The 17,705-nt window shown below is 36.7% G+C and overlaps 31 non-coding genes across 31 annotated transcripts; all 31 read left to right on the top strand.

The window, feature by feature from the left end:
- Positions 1-5,986: 5,986 nt before the first annotated feature.
- On the top strand, positions 5,987-6,060 carry trnai-aau (transfer RNA isoleucine (anticodon AAU)). Its single transcript has one exon. It is a non-coding gene; the product is annotated as a tRNA-Ile (tRNA).
- Positions 6,061-6,212: 152 nt separating this feature from the next.
- trnai-aau (transfer RNA isoleucine (anticodon AAU)) lies at positions 6,213-6,286 on the top strand. Its single transcript has one exon. It is a non-coding gene; the product is annotated as a tRNA-Ile (tRNA).
- A 152-nt stretch (positions 6,287-6,438) lies between these two features.
- trnai-aau (transfer RNA isoleucine (anticodon AAU)) lies at positions 6,439-6,512 on the top strand. Its single transcript has one exon. It is a non-coding gene; the product is annotated as a tRNA-Ile (tRNA).
- A 151-nt stretch (positions 6,513-6,663) lies between these two features.
- Positions 6,664-6,737, top strand: trnai-aau (transfer RNA isoleucine (anticodon AAU)). The gene has a single exon. It is a non-coding gene; the product is annotated as a tRNA-Ile (tRNA).
- A 377-nt stretch (positions 6,738-7,114) lies between these two features.
- Positions 7,115-7,188, top strand: trnai-aau (transfer RNA isoleucine (anticodon AAU)). The gene has a single exon. It is a non-coding gene; the product is annotated as a tRNA-Ile (tRNA).
- A 152-nt stretch (positions 7,189-7,340) lies between these two features.
- On the top strand, positions 7,341-7,414 carry trnai-aau (transfer RNA isoleucine (anticodon AAU)). Its single transcript has one exon. It is a non-coding gene; the product is annotated as a tRNA-Ile (tRNA).
- A 152-nt stretch (positions 7,415-7,566) lies between these two features.
- Positions 7,567-7,640, top strand: trnai-aau (transfer RNA isoleucine (anticodon AAU)). The gene has a single exon. It is a non-coding gene; the product is annotated as a tRNA-Ile (tRNA).
- A 152-nt stretch (positions 7,641-7,792) lies between these two features.
- Positions 7,793-7,866, top strand: trnai-aau (transfer RNA isoleucine (anticodon AAU)). The gene has a single exon. It is a non-coding gene; the product is annotated as a tRNA-Ile (tRNA).
- Positions 7,867-8,018: 152 nt separating this feature from the next.
- trnai-aau (transfer RNA isoleucine (anticodon AAU)) lies at positions 8,019-8,092 on the top strand. Its single transcript has one exon. It is a non-coding gene; the product is annotated as a tRNA-Ile (tRNA).
- Positions 8,093-8,465: 373 nt separating this feature from the next.
- On the top strand, positions 8,466-8,539 carry trnai-aau (transfer RNA isoleucine (anticodon AAU)). The gene has a single exon. It is a non-coding gene; the product is annotated as a tRNA-Ile (tRNA).
- A 152-nt stretch (positions 8,540-8,691) lies between these two features.
- trnai-aau (transfer RNA isoleucine (anticodon AAU)) lies at positions 8,692-8,765 on the top strand. Its single transcript has one exon. It is a non-coding gene; the product is annotated as a tRNA-Ile (tRNA).
- Positions 8,766-9,142: 377 nt separating this feature from the next.
- On the top strand, positions 9,143-9,216 carry trnai-aau (transfer RNA isoleucine (anticodon AAU)). The gene has a single exon. It is a non-coding gene; the product is annotated as a tRNA-Ile (tRNA).
- A 152-nt stretch (positions 9,217-9,368) lies between these two features.
- Positions 9,369-9,442, top strand: trnai-aau (transfer RNA isoleucine (anticodon AAU)). The gene has a single exon. It is a non-coding gene; the product is annotated as a tRNA-Ile (tRNA).
- A 152-nt stretch (positions 9,443-9,594) lies between these two features.
- trnai-aau (transfer RNA isoleucine (anticodon AAU)) lies at positions 9,595-9,668 on the top strand. The gene has a single exon. It is a non-coding gene; the product is annotated as a tRNA-Ile (tRNA).
- A 152-nt stretch (positions 9,669-9,820) lies between these two features.
- trnai-aau (transfer RNA isoleucine (anticodon AAU)) lies at positions 9,821-9,894 on the top strand. The gene has a single exon. It is a non-coding gene; the product is annotated as a tRNA-Ile (tRNA).
- Positions 9,895-10,046: 152 nt separating this feature from the next.
- Positions 10,047-10,120, top strand: trnai-aau (transfer RNA isoleucine (anticodon AAU)). Its single transcript has one exon. It is a non-coding gene; the product is annotated as a tRNA-Ile (tRNA).
- Positions 10,121-10,272: 152 nt separating this feature from the next.
- On the top strand, positions 10,273-10,346 carry trnai-aau (transfer RNA isoleucine (anticodon AAU)). Its single transcript has one exon. It is a non-coding gene; the product is annotated as a tRNA-Ile (tRNA).
- Positions 10,347-10,497: 151 nt separating this feature from the next.
- Positions 10,498-10,571, top strand: trnai-aau (transfer RNA isoleucine (anticodon AAU)). The gene has a single exon. It is a non-coding gene; the product is annotated as a tRNA-Ile (tRNA).
- A 152-nt stretch (positions 10,572-10,723) lies between these two features.
- trnai-aau (transfer RNA isoleucine (anticodon AAU)) lies at positions 10,724-10,797 on the top strand. Its single transcript has one exon. It is a non-coding gene; the product is annotated as a tRNA-Ile (tRNA).
- A 152-nt stretch (positions 10,798-10,949) lies between these two features.
- On the top strand, positions 10,950-11,023 carry trnai-aau (transfer RNA isoleucine (anticodon AAU)). Its single transcript has one exon. It is a non-coding gene; the product is annotated as a tRNA-Ile (tRNA).
- A 151-nt stretch (positions 11,024-11,174) lies between these two features.
- Positions 11,175-11,248, top strand: trnai-aau (transfer RNA isoleucine (anticodon AAU)). Its single transcript has one exon. It is a non-coding gene; the product is annotated as a tRNA-Ile (tRNA).
- Positions 11,249-11,400: 152 nt separating this feature from the next.
- On the top strand, positions 11,401-11,474 carry trnai-aau (transfer RNA isoleucine (anticodon AAU)). Its single transcript has one exon. It is a non-coding gene; the product is annotated as a tRNA-Ile (tRNA).
- Positions 11,475-11,626: 152 nt separating this feature from the next.
- On the top strand, positions 11,627-11,700 carry trnai-aau (transfer RNA isoleucine (anticodon AAU)). Its single transcript has one exon. It is a non-coding gene; the product is annotated as a tRNA-Ile (tRNA).
- Positions 11,701-11,851: 151 nt separating this feature from the next.
- trnai-aau (transfer RNA isoleucine (anticodon AAU)) lies at positions 11,852-11,925 on the top strand. Its single transcript has one exon. It is a non-coding gene; the product is annotated as a tRNA-Ile (tRNA).
- Positions 11,926-12,303: 378 nt separating this feature from the next.
- trnai-aau (transfer RNA isoleucine (anticodon AAU)) lies at positions 12,304-12,377 on the top strand. The gene has a single exon. It is a non-coding gene; the product is annotated as a tRNA-Ile (tRNA).
- Positions 12,378-12,529: 152 nt separating this feature from the next.
- Positions 12,530-12,603, top strand: trnai-aau (transfer RNA isoleucine (anticodon AAU)). The gene has a single exon. It is a non-coding gene; the product is annotated as a tRNA-Ile (tRNA).
- Positions 12,604-12,755: 152 nt separating this feature from the next.
- trnai-aau (transfer RNA isoleucine (anticodon AAU)) lies at positions 12,756-12,829 on the top strand. Its single transcript has one exon. It is a non-coding gene; the product is annotated as a tRNA-Ile (tRNA).
- A 152-nt stretch (positions 12,830-12,981) lies between these two features.
- trnai-aau (transfer RNA isoleucine (anticodon AAU)) lies at positions 12,982-13,058 on the top strand. Its single transcript has one exon. It is a non-coding gene; the product is annotated as a tRNA-Ile (tRNA).
- Positions 13,059-13,210: 152 nt separating this feature from the next.
- Positions 13,211-13,284, top strand: trnai-aau (transfer RNA isoleucine (anticodon AAU)). Its single transcript has one exon. It is a non-coding gene; the product is annotated as a tRNA-Ile (tRNA).
- A 152-nt stretch (positions 13,285-13,436) lies between these two features.
- trnai-aau (transfer RNA isoleucine (anticodon AAU)) lies at positions 13,437-13,510 on the top strand. Its single transcript has one exon. It is a non-coding gene; the product is annotated as a tRNA-Ile (tRNA).
- A 373-nt stretch (positions 13,511-13,883) lies between these two features.
- On the top strand, positions 13,884-13,957 carry trnai-aau (transfer RNA isoleucine (anticodon AAU)). The gene has a single exon. It is a non-coding gene; the product is annotated as a tRNA-Ile (tRNA).
- Positions 13,958-17,705: the final 3,748 nt, after the last annotated feature.

The following is a 17,705-nucleotide window of genomic DNA, read 5'->3' as shown; positions in this document are numbered from 1 at the left end:
GTTTTGTTTTGTTTGTTTGTTTGCTTGTTTTTTCTTCAGTTTTGATTAGGCTACTATTAAACGGAAGTGTTAATAAAATTAACACTTATTATTATTATTATTATTATTATTATTATTATTATTATTATTATTATTATTATTATTATTATTATTATTATTATTATTATTATATGATCAGTAAACGCCTGCTGAAGTATTCAAATAGTTTTAAATAGGAGTGAAAATAACCTGGCAAAATTTCATGGAAAGCTTACAAACTGAAGAGTTTGCCATAAATAAATAAATGTTTATGAAATGAAAAGTAAATTAGATACTAATCATTCACAGAAAAGATAGGCAATTTGATGCATCTTCATAACTAAAATTAAAATCATCCTATGTATTTTCCACTTTCAGACACTAGGGGGAAATAAAGATGCATTAAACACATTTCCACCAGCCGACGCACATTTAAATTTTGTCTGCAAAAAGTCTGATTCACTTGGATGCTATCTTCATTCCAAATCAAACAATATTTTGTAGGCTTTCTTTGTAACGCGAAACCGCCCGAATGGACTGTAATGGGTCTTGTGTTTCACTTTGAGGGAAGTCTCACTGGGAAGTATTTCTAAACTCTCTTTTTAAAGATCCCACATTGCCAAATAATGACTGCAGTGGTCCGAACGCACTGCGAAGTGGTTCAGGAAACTCGGTGTTCAAACAGTAAACACAAAGCATGAAGGGACTCAAAGGAATAATGTTTAAGCAGTGCAAAAACCTTTTTTTGTTACTGGCACGATCGAGTGCAGCAATTTCACACTGTGCCAAAAGGAGGAACATAATTAAAAACTGCCTCAGTTATCTGAAATTCCTTTTACGTCATGATGTGGCCAAAGACAACATTAAAGGCTAACTTCTATGATACAGTCAACATCATTTTTTACAATTACTCATGACAGACTTTTTATTTCAATTGTTTATGGAGATATCCCTGTTTCTAAACTTTAGTGCTTGTGATGGGGCTTAAGTTTGCATATCACATTTAAATATTTCTGGAAAGTCCAAGAAAATGAGGTCACAATTTGAGAAGTGTCCACTCTGACATGATTTGTGTCTTAATGAAGCGGATTCTGAAAAATCCATGTCTGTTTGTCTCACATCATGGGAGAATCAAAACAAATATCAAAGACTTCAACAAAATATTTAAAAAGAGCTGTGTGACTTCAAGTTCAGTTTATCCCTCGGATCCATTTCTAAACCGTCTGGTGGGACCGCAGTCACTGGTACAAACAACAGCACGCAAATGTGAACACCTTGGGAAATGGAAGGGACGTCCTATTTCCTGGACGCAAAGTGTAAATTAATTCCAGAACACCAGAAATGAGTCAGTTGAGGATTCTGGAGGAAATAGTTTTCAAACATACAGTAAAATAGCCAAATCCTTGTCTTCCAAGTTAAAAAAAAAAAAGAAGGGAAGAAAATTGCATGCACATAAATACATTCTTGTTTCAAAAAATACCTCCCACTAAGCTGGAACAAAATTTTAACAAAATGTTGTAGCCATTTATTGCAGACTTCATGATGTGGAGTGCTGTTGCAGAGGGATTTATTGAGAATATGTCAGTCAGAAAAAATATTACGACCACCTGCTTTGTGGTGGTAATTACTTGCATCCAAACAAATCCCTAACCATTAAGGCATTGCCTTCTCTCTGGCCCTGAATGTGTGTGTTGTGATATCTGGCACCAAGATGTTAGCAGTAGTCTTGTGAGATGGGATGTGGGGCCTTTATGGACCAGACTTGTTTGTTCAACACATCCCAAAGATGGTGGAATGGACTGACATGTGGACAGATTTAGCAACCCAAGTTCAAGGCTGTTTTGAAGCCATTTCTGAAACATTTCACCTTGAGGCAGTGTGGATGATCACATAGTAGGAAACAAATTTTCCATGACACAATAATGAACAATAATGTCAAATATCGTTCACGTCTGTAGTTGGGCCCAAGTTGTCCCAGCACAGCATTGCCCACATCACCACACTACACAACCCAGTCTGTGGATCTAATCTGGAAAGGTCGGAAGCACAGGTTTGAAACACACAGCCACTCTGTTAATGTGAAGGGAAATGTGATTCATCAACCCAAACCCCCTTCTTCCATTTCTCCATGGTCCAGTTCTGATTGTTAATCCTTTCAGTGTGGACACCCCGATTGGTCTGCAGCATCCTAACCCTAAATGGGACAAACTGCAGTGCACTGCGTATTCTGGCATCTTTCGGTACAAACCAGTGACCTTCTTTCCAAGAGTAGAAAAATCCACACCAAGCAGCATTGCACTTTTGTGTTGAGCTGTGAGGTTTTTATTTTAATTTTATTATTATTGTGTCTAAATTTCATTTTTCTACAATGTGCAGTGACAATAAAGGAATTTAATTTTACACTGTCTTCAGACCACTTTTGACTGACTGCTGCAGACTGGAATCACCTCACAAGAGGTGACGCTGTGGAGATGCTCTCACCCAGTCATTAAACAATCACCATTTGTCTCTCGTCAATCTCACCTAAATCTTTACACCTGCCCATTTTACCGACTCCACATTTACTCTGGGAACATAACGTTCCCTTTCTGCCTCATATATCCCACTCACAAAGAATGGAGAAGCACCATTCAGCTTCTATGCACCACAAATCTGGAGCAAACGTCCATAAAACTGCAAAACAGCTGAAACACTTTTAAATCCAACACTTGCTCAGCGTTGCTTTTGAAAAATAATCAATGAAACATATCAACATGCCCTCACAAGCTTTTCCACTTTACATTTCTGCATTCTGTAAGTTTGGAAATTACTTCAAAATCGGCATATTCAATCAATTAGATTGAAGGTAGCAAAAGCACAAACTGTTCACCGTGTTCCAGAAAAAAAAACACTTAAGTGAAAACATGTCTTTTTACTGAGGCCAATAAAGCGAGGGACAGCCTGAGTTTTCCTTACCTTTTTCAGTGAGAAAAGTAATTTGATCCTGGGGAACGGAACCTAAAGATGTGAAACAGAGACACATCTCTACAAGATGTTTCCCTTTTCCAGGAACAGTCATTTTCCATCGAATGAGTAATGTTTCACAGTTAAATCTGCCCTTTGTGGGCCCCCTCTCAGTTCAGCAAGCTACTAGATAACATATAAGAGTCAAGTCATAACTTTAAGAGCAGGGTTGAATGAATCCTTACCCCCCTCTTCTTATTTATTCACCAGTGTTAAATCAAACAAAGAATGCGTGGACATTAATTTTAAAGTTTCCTTTTTTTTTTTTTCTTTTTTTTAATCAAACCCTAGGAGAAATGTAATAAGGCGGGACTGTAAACCAGAACAGTAAAATATCCACTTCAGTTTAATAAATCTCGGTGCAGTTACTTCTATAGCAACAGAACAACATTGGAGTAGCTTATTTGTGTATTTCTTATTACTTTAGTGGGAAGCATTATTTAGTCTTTAAAACAAATCACTGGCTGCAGCTGACATTTTTTCAGTCATGAGGGTGACACAACTGGCCAAAGCAAACATTTTGAAGCCAGGACAAGCTACGCTTTTGGCCTGGCAACACAAGGCTGATCTGGACGAAGACACTATTCAAAAGATGTGCCAAGGATTAACTGAAATTGCAGCCTGAGTGTGATTTATAAACCATTCTGCGTCATTTGACTGTGACAGGCTCTGACAAATTAATATGCCTTCAGCCCTCTCCACTACCCTTTAAGGTAATGGTTCCATTAGCAGATTTTTTTTCGACATCCACTCAGATGCCGTTGGTCCCTCATCAGAAAGATATTTTTTTATTCTCCTCATTATCGTAATGATGTGAACATATCTGATTTGGTAAGTTGTGCTGCCTCACAACAGTTATGAAGCTGAAAAAAAAGGTGGAAATGTGGAAGTAGAACAATGAACTCAAAACACATTTGAGTGAAAAGTTAAAGATTTTATTTGGTTAAATGATACAACCAGCTGCATGTCTTCCTAATACATCATAAAAACGCCGAGATATAATTGCGAGAAGGCTGCTGCATTTGATCAAGTACTGCTGGATGACTACATGTTGGAATGCCATAAAATGAGATAATGCACTCAGATTTTTTGATCGTGTTCTCTTGAGCATTTGGACATATAGGAAAAAAGTGCAAATCAGAAAAAGTGACACCATAGATCAGGCCCTAAACTTAATTTGACTCAGTGTGTATGTACTGAGGCAGTAATGAGATCCCAATGCTTGTTTCCTCAGATGCTGGACGTAATAGCACCGGTCATGAAAGTGACCAAATACACATCCGACAGTCCGTAAAATGTTGGGAGGTTTTCTGGAGACACCTGTTCAATAGCTCTCAGGGGCTCAGGCATAGGACAAAGTGTGAAGGCCAAAAACTATAGGCCTATGTGAAGTTATTTGATGTCACACCATCACAGGGGTGAATGAAACTCAAACACGAAACAGTTATGCAATAATATGACCTATTTCCAAACTTTCAGTCCAGCTTCATGTGACAGATGTGAGATTTGGAATTTAAACGCTTGACAAATCAGAAGGGATTTAACATGAACTGACAAACTGAACTCTGAACACTAAACCTACTGGGACTCACAAAAGTATTCATACCTCTTGAATTTATCCACGTTTTGGGACAGTATTTCGCTTCTTTTAATTTTTTTCAAAACTTATCCCTTGTTGATCTGCTGTCTTACTTGATCTGTGTGACGCTGTAACAAAAGAAACTTCTGCAGTCTTCACAGAACAGCTGCATTTATGTTGGGATAAAATTATACAGAGTTTACAACTTGGCAACCTCTAAAGTCAATTGATTGCCCTACGTTTTATGTAGGGGGATCAGAGAGAAGGTGTCTGAAAGTAAATGCACACAAGGCTTATCATATTTTACCCCCCCAAAAAAAGAAAGAATATGTAATCCATGTATCATTTTCCTTCCTCTCAACAGCACTTTTTACAGCCCATTAAATCGCTATAAATACCTTGGAATCTGTGGAAGTGGAAAGGCTGAACCAGTATAAACTATGAAGTTTCTTGCAATGCACTGTCCAATTCAAATCTGCTACCTGGAGAAGAGAAACGTGGGAAGGATTGCTCTGAAACACATAGGCATTGAATGCATGTTTAGCTTGTTGTGCTGCCTCTTGTGGAAAAATGCAGCTAAACAAACGTCCATTGCTCGTGCAGCTTGTTTTCTGCATTAACATTACTATAAAAAATACTTCAATATACATTATGGAGAAAGTTTGGATGGTACGACTCATTTTGTATTCTTTTTTAAATATCATTACTAAAAAGAGGCAAACTATTTCAAATGTTACATTTTAAAGTTTTGACTTTGAAAACAGGATTTTTTACTTAAGCATAAATAAGCACAGATGTTTGAACACAAAATTCTTTGTGTTTAAAATTTTCATTTGTTTTCACAGAAAACCTTTTGTTTTCTGTTACAGCTTCTGGACGGTAACAGAAAAGAAGTCTTATTTCTCAGATGGAGAGAATTTTTTTTTATTAAACCATTATTGATTTTGAACAATCTCCGGCTTCCTCCCACAGTCCAAAAACATGACTGTCAGGTTAATTGGTCTTTCCAAATTCTCCCTAGGTGTGAGTTGCATGGTTGTTTGTCCTGTTTGTCTCTTTGTTCCCCTGCTACAAAGAGACAAACGTCATTGTGGTAATATCGTGGAAGTTTTTATTAAATTGATGAAAATGGGCTGTCATATAAGGCTGGTTAGCTCAGAAGGTTAGAGCGTTGACCTTGGCGTTATTGGTGCTAATAACACCAAAGTCATGGGTTCAATCCCCATACTGGCCAATTGAAAAGTAGAATATTTCAGAAAATCAACTGTTCAAAGTAGCAGAAGAATGTAAGTTATGCATTTTGAACAGGAGAACTTTTCTCAAAACGTCATTGTGGTAAAATCATGAAAGTTTTTCTTAAATTGATGAAAATGCACTGTCATGTAAGGCCGGTTAGCTCAGCTGGTTAGAGCGTGGTGCTAATAACGCCAAGGTCATGGGTTCAATACCCATACTGGCCAATTGAAAAGTAAAATATTTCAGAAAATCAACTGTTCAAAATATCAGGAGAATTTAAACTATGCATTTTGAACAGGATCATTTTTCTCAAAACGTCATTGTAGTAATATCGTGGAAGTTTTTCTTAAATTGATGAAAATGCACTGTCATGTAAGGCTGGTTAGCTCAGCTGGTTAGAGTGTGGTGCTAATAACGCCAAGGTCATGAGTTCAATCCCCATACTGGCCAATTGAAAAGAAGAATATTTCAGAAAATCAACTGTTCAAAATAGCAGAAGGATCTAAGTTATGCATTTTGAACAGGAGAACTTTTCTCAAAACGTCATTGTGGTAAAATCATGGACGTTTTTGTTAAATTGATGAAAATGCACTGTCATGTAAGGCTGGTTAGCTCAGCTGGTTAGAGCGTGGTGCTAATAACGCCAAGGTCATGGGAACAATCCCCATACTGGCCAATTGAAAAGTAGAATATTTCAGAATATCAACTGTTCAAAGTAGCAGAAGGATCTAAATTATGCATTCTCAATAGGAGCACTTTTCTCTAAATGTCATTGTGGTAAATTTATGGATGTTTTTCTTAAATTGATGAAAAACATTATTATAAAAGGCCAGTTAGCTCAGCTGGTTAGAGCGTGGTGCTAATAACGCCAAGGTCATGGGTTCAATCCCCATACTGGCCAATTGAAAAGTAGAATATTTCAGAAAATCAATTGATCAAAAAAGCAGGCAGCTTTAAATTATGCATTTTGAATAGGAATACTTTTCTCAAAATCTCATTGTGGTAAAATCATGAAAGTTTTTCTTAAATTGATGAAACCTCACAGCTTTGTCCGACCAGTTAGCTCAGCTGGTTAGATCGTGGTGCTAATAACACCAAGGTCATGAATTCAATCCCCATACTGGCCAATTGAAAAGTAGAATATTTAAGAATATCAACTGATCAAAGTAGCAGAAGGATCTAAGTTATGCATTCTGAATAGGAGCACTTTTCTCAAAACGTCATTGTGGTAAAATTATGGATGTTTTTCTTAAATTGATGAAAAACATTATTATGAAAGGCCAGTTAGCTCAGATGGTTAGAGCGTGGTGCTAATAACGCCAAGGTCATGGGTTCAATCCCCATACTGGCCAATTGAAAAGTAGAGTATTTCAAAAAATCAACTGTTCAAAATATCAGGAGGATTTAAATTATGCATTTTGAATAGGGGCATTTTTCTCAAAACCTCATTGCATTAATATCGTGGAAATTTTTCTTAAATTGATGAAAATGCAATGTCATGTAAGGCCGGTTAGCTCAGCTGGTTAGAGCGTGGTGCTAATAATGCCAAGGTCATGGGTTCTATCCCCATACTGGCTAATTGAAAAGTAGAATATTTCAGAATATCAACTGTTCAAAATATCAGAAGGCTTTTAATTATGCATTTTGAATAGGAGCACTTTTCTCAAAACGACATTGTGGTAATATCATGGAAGTTTTTCTTAAATTGATGAAAATGCACTGTCAAATAAGGCCGGTTAGCTCAGCTGGTTAGACCGTGGTGCTAATAACGCCAAGGTCATGGGTTCAATCCCCATACTGGCCAATTGAAAAGTAGAATATTTCAAAATATCAACTGTTCAAAGTAGCAGAAGGATCTAAGTTATGCATTTTGAATAGGAGCATTTTACTCAAAACGTCATTGTGGTAATATCGTGGAAGTTTTTCTTAAATTGATGAAAATGCACTGTCATTTAAGGCCGGTTAGCTCAGCTGGTTAGAGCGTGGTGCTAATAACGCCAAGGTCATGGGTTCAATCCCCATACTGGCCAATTGAAAAGTAGAATATATCAGAAAATCAATTGATCAAAATAGCAGGCAGCTTTAAATTATGCATTTTGAATAGGAGCACTTTTCTCAAAATCTCATTGTGGTAAAATCATGAAAGTTTTTGTCAAATTGATGAAACAACACTGCTTTGTACGGCCAGTTAGCTCAGCTGGTTAGATCGTGGTGCTAATAACGCTAAGGTCATGGGTTCAATCCCCATACTGGCCAATTGAAAAGTAGAATATTTCAGAATATCAACTGTTCAAAATATCAGAAGGCTTTTAATTATGCATTTTGAATAGGAGCACTTTTCTCAAAACGACAAAGGGTTAATATCGTGGAAGTTTTTCTTAAATTGATGAAAATGCACTGTCTTGTAAGGCCGGTTAGCTCAGCTGGTTAGAGCATGGTGCTAATAAAGGTCATGGATTCAATCTCCATACTGGCCAATTGAAAAGTAGAGTATTTCAAAAAACCAACTGTTCAAAATATCAGGAGGATTTAAATTATGCATTTTGAATAGGGGCATTTTTCTCAAAACCTCATTGTGATAATATCGTGGAAGTTTTTCTTAAATTGATGAAAATGCACTGTCTTGTAAGGCCGGTTAGCTCAGCTGGTTAGAGCGTGGTGCTAATAACGCCAAGGTCATGGGTTCAACCCCCATACTGGCCAATTGAAAAGTAGAGTATTTCAAAAAATCAACTATACAAAATATCAGGAGAATTTAAATTATGCATTTTGAATAGGAGCATTTTTCTCAAAACGTCATTGTAGTAATATCGTGGAAGTTTTTCTTAAATTGATGAAAATGCACTGTCTTGTAAGGCCGGTTAGCTCAGCTGGTTAGAGCATGGTGCTAATAACGCCAAGGTCATGGGTTCAATCCCCATACTGGCCAATTGAAAAGTAGAATATTTCAGAAAATCAATTGATCAAAATAGCAGAAGGATCTAAGTTATGCATTTTGAAGAGGAGAACTTTTCTCAAAACGTCATCGTGGTAAAATCATGGAAGTTTTTGTTAAATTGATGAAAATGCGCTGTTACGTAATGCCGGTTAGCTCAGCTGGTTAAAGCGTAGTGCTAATAACACCAAGGTCATGGGTACAATCCCCATACTGGCCAATTGAAAAGTAGAATATTTCAGAATATCAACTGTTCAAAGTAGCAGAAGGATTTAAGTTATGCATTTTGAATAGGAGCATTTTCTCAAAACGTCAATGTGGTAAAATTATGGATGTTTTTCTTAAATTGATGAAAAAACATTATTATGTAAGGCCAGTTAGCTCAGCTGGTTAGAGCGTGGTGCTAATAACGCCAAGGTCATGGGTTCAATCCCCATACTGGCCAATTGAAAAGTAGAATATATCAGAAAATGAATTGATCAAAATAGCAGGCAGCTTTAAATTATGCATTTTGAATAGGAGCACTTTTCTCAAAATCTCATTGTGGTAAAATCATGAAAGTTTTTGTCAAATTGATGAAACAACACTGCTTTGTACGGCCAGTTAGCTCAGCTGGTTAGATCGTGGTGCTAATAACGCTAAGGTCATGGGTTCAATCCCCATACTGGCCAATTGAAAAGTAGAATATTTCAGAATATCAACTGTTCAAAATATCAGAAGAGTTTTAATTATGCATTTTGAATAGGAGCACTTTTCTCAAAACGACAAAGGGTTAATATCGTGGAAGTTTTTCTTAAATTGATAAAAATGCACTGTCAAGTAAGGCCGGTTAACTCAGCTGGTTAGAGCGTGGTGCTAATAACGCCAAGGTCATGGGTTCAACCCCCATACTGGCCAATTGAAAAGTAGAGTATTTCAAAAAATCAACTATACAAAATATCAGGAGAATTTAAATTATGCATTTTGAATAGGAGCATTTTTCTCAAAACGTCATTGTAGTAATATCGTGGAAGTTTTTCTTAAATTGATGAAAATGCACTGTCTTGTAAGGCCGGTTAGCTCAGCTGGTTAGAGCATGGTGCTAATAACGCCAAGGTCATGGGTTCAATCCCCATACTGGCCAATTGAAAAGTAGAATATTTCAGAAAATCAAGTGATCAAAATAGCAGAAGGATCTAAGTTATGCATTTTGAAGAGGAGAACTTTTCTCAAAACGTCATCGTGGTAATATCGTGGAAGTTTTTCTTAAATTGATGAAAATGCACTGTCTTGTAAGGCCGGTTAGCTCAGCTGGTTAGATCGTGGTGCTAATAACGCTAAGGTCATGGGTTCAATCCCCATACTGGCCAATTGAAAAGTAGAATATTTCAGAATATCAACTGTTCAAAATATCAGAAGAGTTTTAATTATGCATTTTGAATAGGAGCACTTTTCTCAAAACGACAAAGGGTTAATATCGTGGAAGTTTTTCTTAAATTGATAAAAATGCACTGTCAAGTAAGGCCGGTTAACTCAGCTGGTTAGAGCGTGGTGCTAATAACGCCAAGGTCATGGGTTCAACCCCCATACTGGCCAATTGAAAAGTAGAGTATTTCAAAAAATCAACTATACAAAATATCAGGAGAATTTAAATTATGCATTTTGAATAGGAGCATTTTTCTCAAAACGTCATTGTAGTAATATCGTGGAAGTTTTTCTTAAATTGATGAAAATGCACTGTCTTGTAAGCCGGTTAGCTCAGCTGGTTAGAGCATGGTGCTAATAACGCCAAGGTCATGGGTTCAATCCCCATACTGGCCAATTGAAAAGTAGAATATTTCAGAAAATCAAGTGATCAAAATAGCAGAAGGATCTAAGTTATGCATTTTGAAGAGGAGAACTTTTCTCAAAACGTCATCGTGGTAAAATCATGGAAGTTTTTGTTAAATTGATGAAAATGCACTGTTACGTAATGCCGGTTAGCTCAGCTGGTTAGAGCGTGGTGCTAATAACACCAAGGTCATGGGTACAATCCCCATACTGGCCAATTGAAAAGTAGAATATTTCAGAATATCAACTGTTCAAAGTAGCAGAAGGATCTAAGTTATGCATTTTGAATAGGAGCACTTTTCTCAAAACGTCAATGTGGTAAAATTATGGATGTTTTTCTTAAATTGATGAAAAAACATTATTATGTAAGGCCAGTTAGCTCAGCTGGTTAGAGCGTGGTGCTAATAACGCCAAGGTCATGGGTTCAATCCCCATACTGGCCAATTGAAAAGTAGAATATATCAGAAATCAATTGATCAAAATAGCAGGCAGCTTTAAATTATGCATTTTGAATAGGAGCACTTTTCTCAAAATCTCATTGTGGTAAAATCATGAAAGTTTTTGTCAAATTGATGAAACAACACTGCTTTGTACGGCCAGTTAGCTCAGCTGGTTAGATCGTGGTGCTAATAACGCTAAGGTCATGGGTTCAATCCCCATACTGGCCAATTGAAAAGTAGAATATTTCAGAATATCAACTGTTCAAAATATCAGAAGGCTTTTAATTATGCATTTTGAATAGGAGCACTTTTCTCAAAACGACAAAGGGTTAATATCGTGGAAGTTTTTCTTAAATTGATAAAAATGCACTGTCAAGTAAGGCCGGTTAGCTCAGCTGGTTAGAGTGTGGTGCTAATAACGCCAAGGTCATGGGTTCAATCCCCATACTGGCCAATTGAAAAGTAGAGTATTTCAAAAAACCAACTGTTCAAAATATCAGGAGGATTTAAATTATGCATTTTGAATAGGGGCACTTTTCTCAAAACCTCATTGTGATAATATCGTGGAAGTTTTTCTTAAATTGATGAAAATGCACTGTTTTGTAAGGCCGGTTAGCTCAGCTGGTTACAGCGTGGTGCTAATAACGCCAAGGTCATGGGTTCAACCCCCATACTGTCCAATTGAAAAGTAGAGTATTTCAAAAAATCAACTATACAAAATATCAGGAGAATTTAAATTATGCATTTTGAATAGGAGCATTTTCTCAAAACGTCATTGTAGTAATATCGTGGAAATTTTTCTTAAATTGATGAAAATGCACTGTCTTGTAAGGCCGGTTAGCTCAGCTGGTTAGAGCATGGTGCTAATAACGCCAAGGTCATGGGTTCAATCCCCATACTGGCCAATTGAAAAGTAGAATATTTCAGAAAATCAATTGATCAAAATAGCAGAAGGATCTAACTTATGCATTTTGAAGAGGAGAACTTTTCTCAAAACGTCATCGTGGTAAAATCATGGAAGTTTTTGTTAAATTGATGAAAATGCGCTGTTACGTAATGCCGGTTAGCTCAGCTGGTTAGAGCGTAGTGCTAATAACACCAAGGTCATGGGTACAATCCCCATACTGGCCAATTGAAAAGTAGAATATTTCAGAATATCAACTGTTCAAAGTAGCAGAAGGATCTAAGTTATGCATTTTGAATAGGAGCACTTTTCTCAAAACGTCAATGTGGTAAAATTATGGATGTTTTTCTTAAATTGATGAAAAAACATTATTATGTAAGGCCAGTTAGCTCAGCTGGTTAGAGCGTGGTGCTAATAACGCCAAGGTCATGGGTTCAATCCCCATACTGGCCAATTGAAAAGTAGAATATATCAGAAAATCAATTGATCAGAATAGCAGGCAGCTTTAAATTATGCATTTTGAATAGGAGCACTTTTCTCAAAATCTCATTGTGGTAAAATCATGAAAGTTTTTGTCAAATTGATGAAACAACACTGCTTTGTACGGCCAGTTAGCTCAGCTGGTTAGATCGTGGTGCTAATAACGCTAAGGTCATGGGTTCAATCCCCATACTGGCCAATTGAAAAGTAGAATATTTCAGAATATCAACTGTTCAAAATATCAGAAGGCTTTTAATTATGCATTTTGAATAGGAGCACTTTTCTCAAAACGACAAAGGGTTAATATCGTGGAAGTTTTTCTTAAATTGATAAAAATGCACTGTCAAGTAAGGCCGGTTAGCTCAGCTGGTTAGAGCGTGGTGCTAATAACGCCAAGGTCATGGGTTCAACCCCCATACTGGCCAATTGAAAAGTAGAGTATTTCAAAAAATCAACTATACAAAATATCAGGAGAATTTAAATTATGCATTTTGAATAGGGGCATTTTTCTCAAAACGTCATTGTAGTAATATCGTGGAAGTTTTTCTTAAATTGATGAAAATGCACTGTCTTGTAAGGCCGGTTAGCTCAGCTGGTTAGCACCATAAGGTGCTAATAACGCCAAGGTCATGGGTTCAATCCCCATACTGGCCAATTGAAAAGTAGAATATTTCAGAAAATCAATTGATCAAAATAGCAGAAGGATCTAAGTTATGCATTTTGAAGAGGAGAACTTTTCTCAAAACATCATCGTGGTAAAATCATGGAAGTTTTTGTTAAATTGATGAAAATGCACTGTTACGTAATGCCGGTTAGCTCAGCTGGTTAGAGCGTGGTGCTAATAACACCAAGGTCATGGGTACAATCCCCATACTGGCCAATTGAAAAGTAGAATATTTCAGAATATCAACTGTTCAAAGTAGCAGAAGGATCTAAGTTATGCATTTTGAATAGGAGCACTTTTCTCAAAACGTCAATGTGGTAAAATTATGGATGTTTTTCTTAAATTGATGAAAAAACATTATTATGTAAGGCCAGTTAGCTCAGCTGGTTAGAGCGTGGTGCTAATAACGCCAAGGTCATGGGTTCAATCCCCATACTGGCCAATTGAAAAGTAGAGTATTTCAAAAAACCAACTGTTCAAAATATCAGGAGGTTTTAAATTATGCATTTTGAAAAGGGGAATTTTTCTCAAAACGTCATTGTAGTAATATCGTGGAAGTTTTTCTTAAATTGATGAAAATGCACTGTCTTGTAAGGCCGGTTAGCTCAGCTGGTTAGAGCATGGTGCTAATAAAGGTCATGGATTCAATCCCCATACTGGCCAATTGAAAAGTAGAATATTTCAGAAAATCAACTGTTCAAAATAGCAGAAGGATCTAAGTTATGCATTTTGAACAGGAAAACTTTTCTCAAAACGTCATTGTGGTAAAATCATGGAAGTTTTTTTAAAATTGATGAAAATGCACTGTTACGTAAGGCCGGTTAGCTCAGCTGGTTAGCTCGTGGTGCTAATAACGCCAAGGTCATGGGTTCAATCCCCATACTGGCCAATTGAAAAATAGAAAATTTCAGAAAATCAACAGTTCAAAATATGAGAAGGATTTAAATTATGCATTTTGAAGAGGAGAACTTTTCTCAAAACGTCATTGTGGTAACATTATGGATGTTTTTCTTAAATTGATGAAAAAACAATGTCATGTAAGGCCAATTAGCTCAGCTGGTTATAGCGTGGTGCTAAAAACGCCAAGGTCATGGGTTCATCCCCATACTGACCAAGTGATAAGTAGAATATTGCAGAAAATCAACAGTTCAAAATTTCATTAGGCTTTTAATTATGCATTTTGAATAGGAGCACTTTTCTTACGTCATTGTGGTAAGATCATATAAGTTTGTCTGAAATCAGTGAAGCCTCACAATCATGTGTGGCAGGTTAGCTCAGCTGTTTAAGGTATGGTGCTAATAGCACCATGGGTTCAATTCCCCTACTGAACAGTTAAAATCTTTTGTCTTTTAGAAAATCAACTCCTCAAAATTGTCAAAGGCTTTAAACAATTTCTTAAATTAAATATAACTGTTTAAATCTGAATTACTTCAAAGTGTATATTTTACTGGAGTTGTCAAATGTGCCAAATGTAACCACGACAAGAGAAAACTTAGCAGAAATAACCATCTTCAAACAGCTTGCCATTAGTATTTTCATGAGGGGATGTTCCATTACAGCAGCACACAACAAGGCTGAAAAACTCATCAGAGATGTAAAAGCATATGGAATGATCACTTGTTTCCACTGCTGCTGAATGAAGGGAAGTTTGCAGTCATATTCCCCTTCATGAGCTGCAGATTAGGCACAGGCTTCATCCTTCCTCTACCGTTGTCAACCAGTGTCAAATCGTGAACACATTACCTTCATATGTCAAAGAAAGTACACATCAAAAATCACTAATGTGTTAAAAAATATGCAAAAGTTACTATGTTCAACAGTTGATATTTTAACTAAAATATGCTGCTCACTGTAACCTTTTGCAATTTTAAAACATTTTCATTTCTAAAATGTACCAGGTCTGGGACAAAAAGAGGTTTAAATGATGTTGAACATGGCATGTTTGTTGATGCTGGACAAAAACTACTGGAATTTTTATGCAAAACCACACACAACAACATCCAGATGGTGTTTATTACCACAAAAGAAAGGTTTCATTTTGCCTTCTATTAATGTTAGTGTGGGATACTTCAGTTTGGGCCTTTTAATGTAACTGAGCAATACTTAAACACCTGTTTTGTTTTTATTATACAAAGAATTAAAATTATTAATTGAAATAATACTTAAAAAAAACATTTGAACTTCTAGCAAGCATTACATTCAAATTAAAATCTATAATTGCGTGGTGCTAATAACGCCAAAATGTTTTTAAAATTTTATTATTTATTAATCAGCATCAATGTGCTCTAATTTCTGGTCATTAACTCATAAAAGCTAGAATAGCTAAAAGGAATTATGACTAATCCTCATGGACTGCTTTGACCTCTTTGTTATTTCAGGTGCAGGTTGTGTGTAACTTAGTGTCTGGCCTCATGCCGAAGTGTTTACATTTGTCCAACCCTGTGACACTCTTCCATAAGCCTGCAGGACACAGCACATTTCGGCAGCCGTCATTGTGTAGAAAAAAACATTCAGGTCAAATATGCAGGCACACTTCAGAAGTCCTGCCACACTCTTGTATTTTGCATACATGAGCAAAATTGTTGCTACCCACAACTGTCACTGAAATATCTTGAAATTGAAAACAGCAATAAATCAAAAATTACTGAAAATTAACCCATGCTTTTGAATCGTTGAAAAAAATTAACAAATGAAACAGGCCTGGACAAAAATAACAGTGCCTGTAACTTAATATTTTGTTGCCCAACTTTTTGAAATAATCACTGAAATCGAACAATTTCTGTGACTGCCAATGAAGGGCAATTCAGAATAGTACAGTGTTGTGCTCTTAGGAATTTGTCAGTGTTTTTTTTTTTTAATCTGTGCTTTGAGCCATTAGCCTAATAAAAAACTCATGACCTAGATCAAGTTTACTTGCGCCAAGCCTTCTCTCCATAATGTCTTATTAGTTTTGAGATTTTATCATACCCTGGACAAATTCAAGATTTGAGAAAGATGCAGCAAGCAGCTCCAGAACATAACCTGGCCTGCTCCATGTTTCACAGTAGGGAGGGACAATGTTATTTTCCTGGTAAGCTTAATTTTTAAGCTTGTGAACATAAGTTTGAAGTACAATGCCAAAAAAGCTCCAATTTTATTTAATCTGTCCAAAGACATTCTTTAAGAAGCTTCGTGGCTTGTCGAAATGCACTGTGGCAAATTTCAGTCTCCCTTTTCTTTGCTTTGCTTTCCTTCTTTGTTGAATCTCATTGACCTGGAAGGTTTGCTACAATGATGCGGACATTAAATTTCTCAATAACAGGTGCAACTGTAGTCACAGGAACATCAAGCAGCCTAATGATGATCAAATAGCCTCAACTTTAAACGTCCTTGTCTATCATTTTCTTTCTTATCTCCTTTGCTTCATGTGATTCATGTCCAGTGTGGTACTCAACACATTACCAAACAGCTCAGTGACCTATCACACTTTAAATAAGCAGACTGACTAATTTCAAGCCCGAAGACACCTGTAATGCAAAATGACACATCAAACTATTTTCAATGTTTTCTAGGGGCACCTTTATTTTGGTCCAGGCCAATTTCATTTGTTTAATTTTCATTGTTCAGGAACATTTTACTTTTTCAGAATCTCTGAAACCTCCACAGACAGCACAAGTTCTCACATTAAGCTGTTATGTAGACAAGATCAAATAATAATAATATCAAATACAAAAAGGGATTATATTTATTCTCCAAAATATGAGCTCTGTATTTGATTTTGTGAATCAGATATATCTGAGTTTAAATATCCTTAGGCAGCAGTCTGGACCCTCTGGTTTTATTCTTAACAACGTTACTGCCAGGGAAAGGCTTCACAACCTGATTTAATGTCACATAATTCTCCTGTGCTGCAGGACATCAACTCGCAGCCCAACACCTCTGGCTTTTGGGATATGAGTGTGGCTCCAAAGCCTGGCGAAGCAAAGAAGCATAGATACTTTCCAAATGACGAGAGAAACTCCTGCCTTGGAATAAATGGCTTTTGTTATTTCAACTGACAGACTAACTTATTTCCCAGCACACTCGCCTCCAGCAGGACCTAAGATCCTTTGTGCAGGAACAATGCAAGTTTTCTTTTCTGAATAATAAAAATAAAACAAAACAAAAAAACCTCTTTGAAACCATAGCACTTTTTATGTGGTCTTTTTCTCTCTATCCTCTTACTTTTGTCTGTGTACATTATGACTAATACGCATCAACAAAAAACTGGGCAAGCTTTAATTTTTCAACTTCGATGAGGTTTCCGTCAATGGAATCCACTTACCTTATACTCTGAGAGTCATCTTTCTCTGACGCACTTTCAGACTTACCCCAACCAGTTTGCAGGGGGTTTTACGTTGTTTTATAATGCTCCCTGCTTGCTAAATTCTCATCTCAGCAGAAAATGCTGCTTTGCTGTGTTATGCATTGACATCTTCTGGCAGTGCTTTATGAACCACCAAGGAACGTGCTCTGGGCTTGAAACCAGCTGCCCCTGCCAGGGCCATACACTGAGTCTTCGGTTTGTGCCACGTTGATGTTTCCAAGAACCTCAACTTAAATGTCTCTGACACAGCTACAAGAGCAAAATTTGACTTACGTTTCTTTCCTTAATAACT

The sequence above is a fragment of the Poeciliopsis prolifica genome, unplaced genomic scaffold (genome assembly GCF_027474105.1).
Source record: "Poeciliopsis prolifica strain line A6 unplaced genomic scaffold, Auburn_PproV2 SCAFFOLD005, whole genome shotgun sequence".
NCBI classification, from domain to species: Eukaryota; Metazoa; Chordata; class Actinopteri; order Cyprinodontiformes; family Poeciliidae; genus Poeciliopsis; species Poeciliopsis prolifica.
Note: the sequence above shows the minus strand (reverse complement) of the source record. Positions and strands in the feature narration are given on the sequence as shown.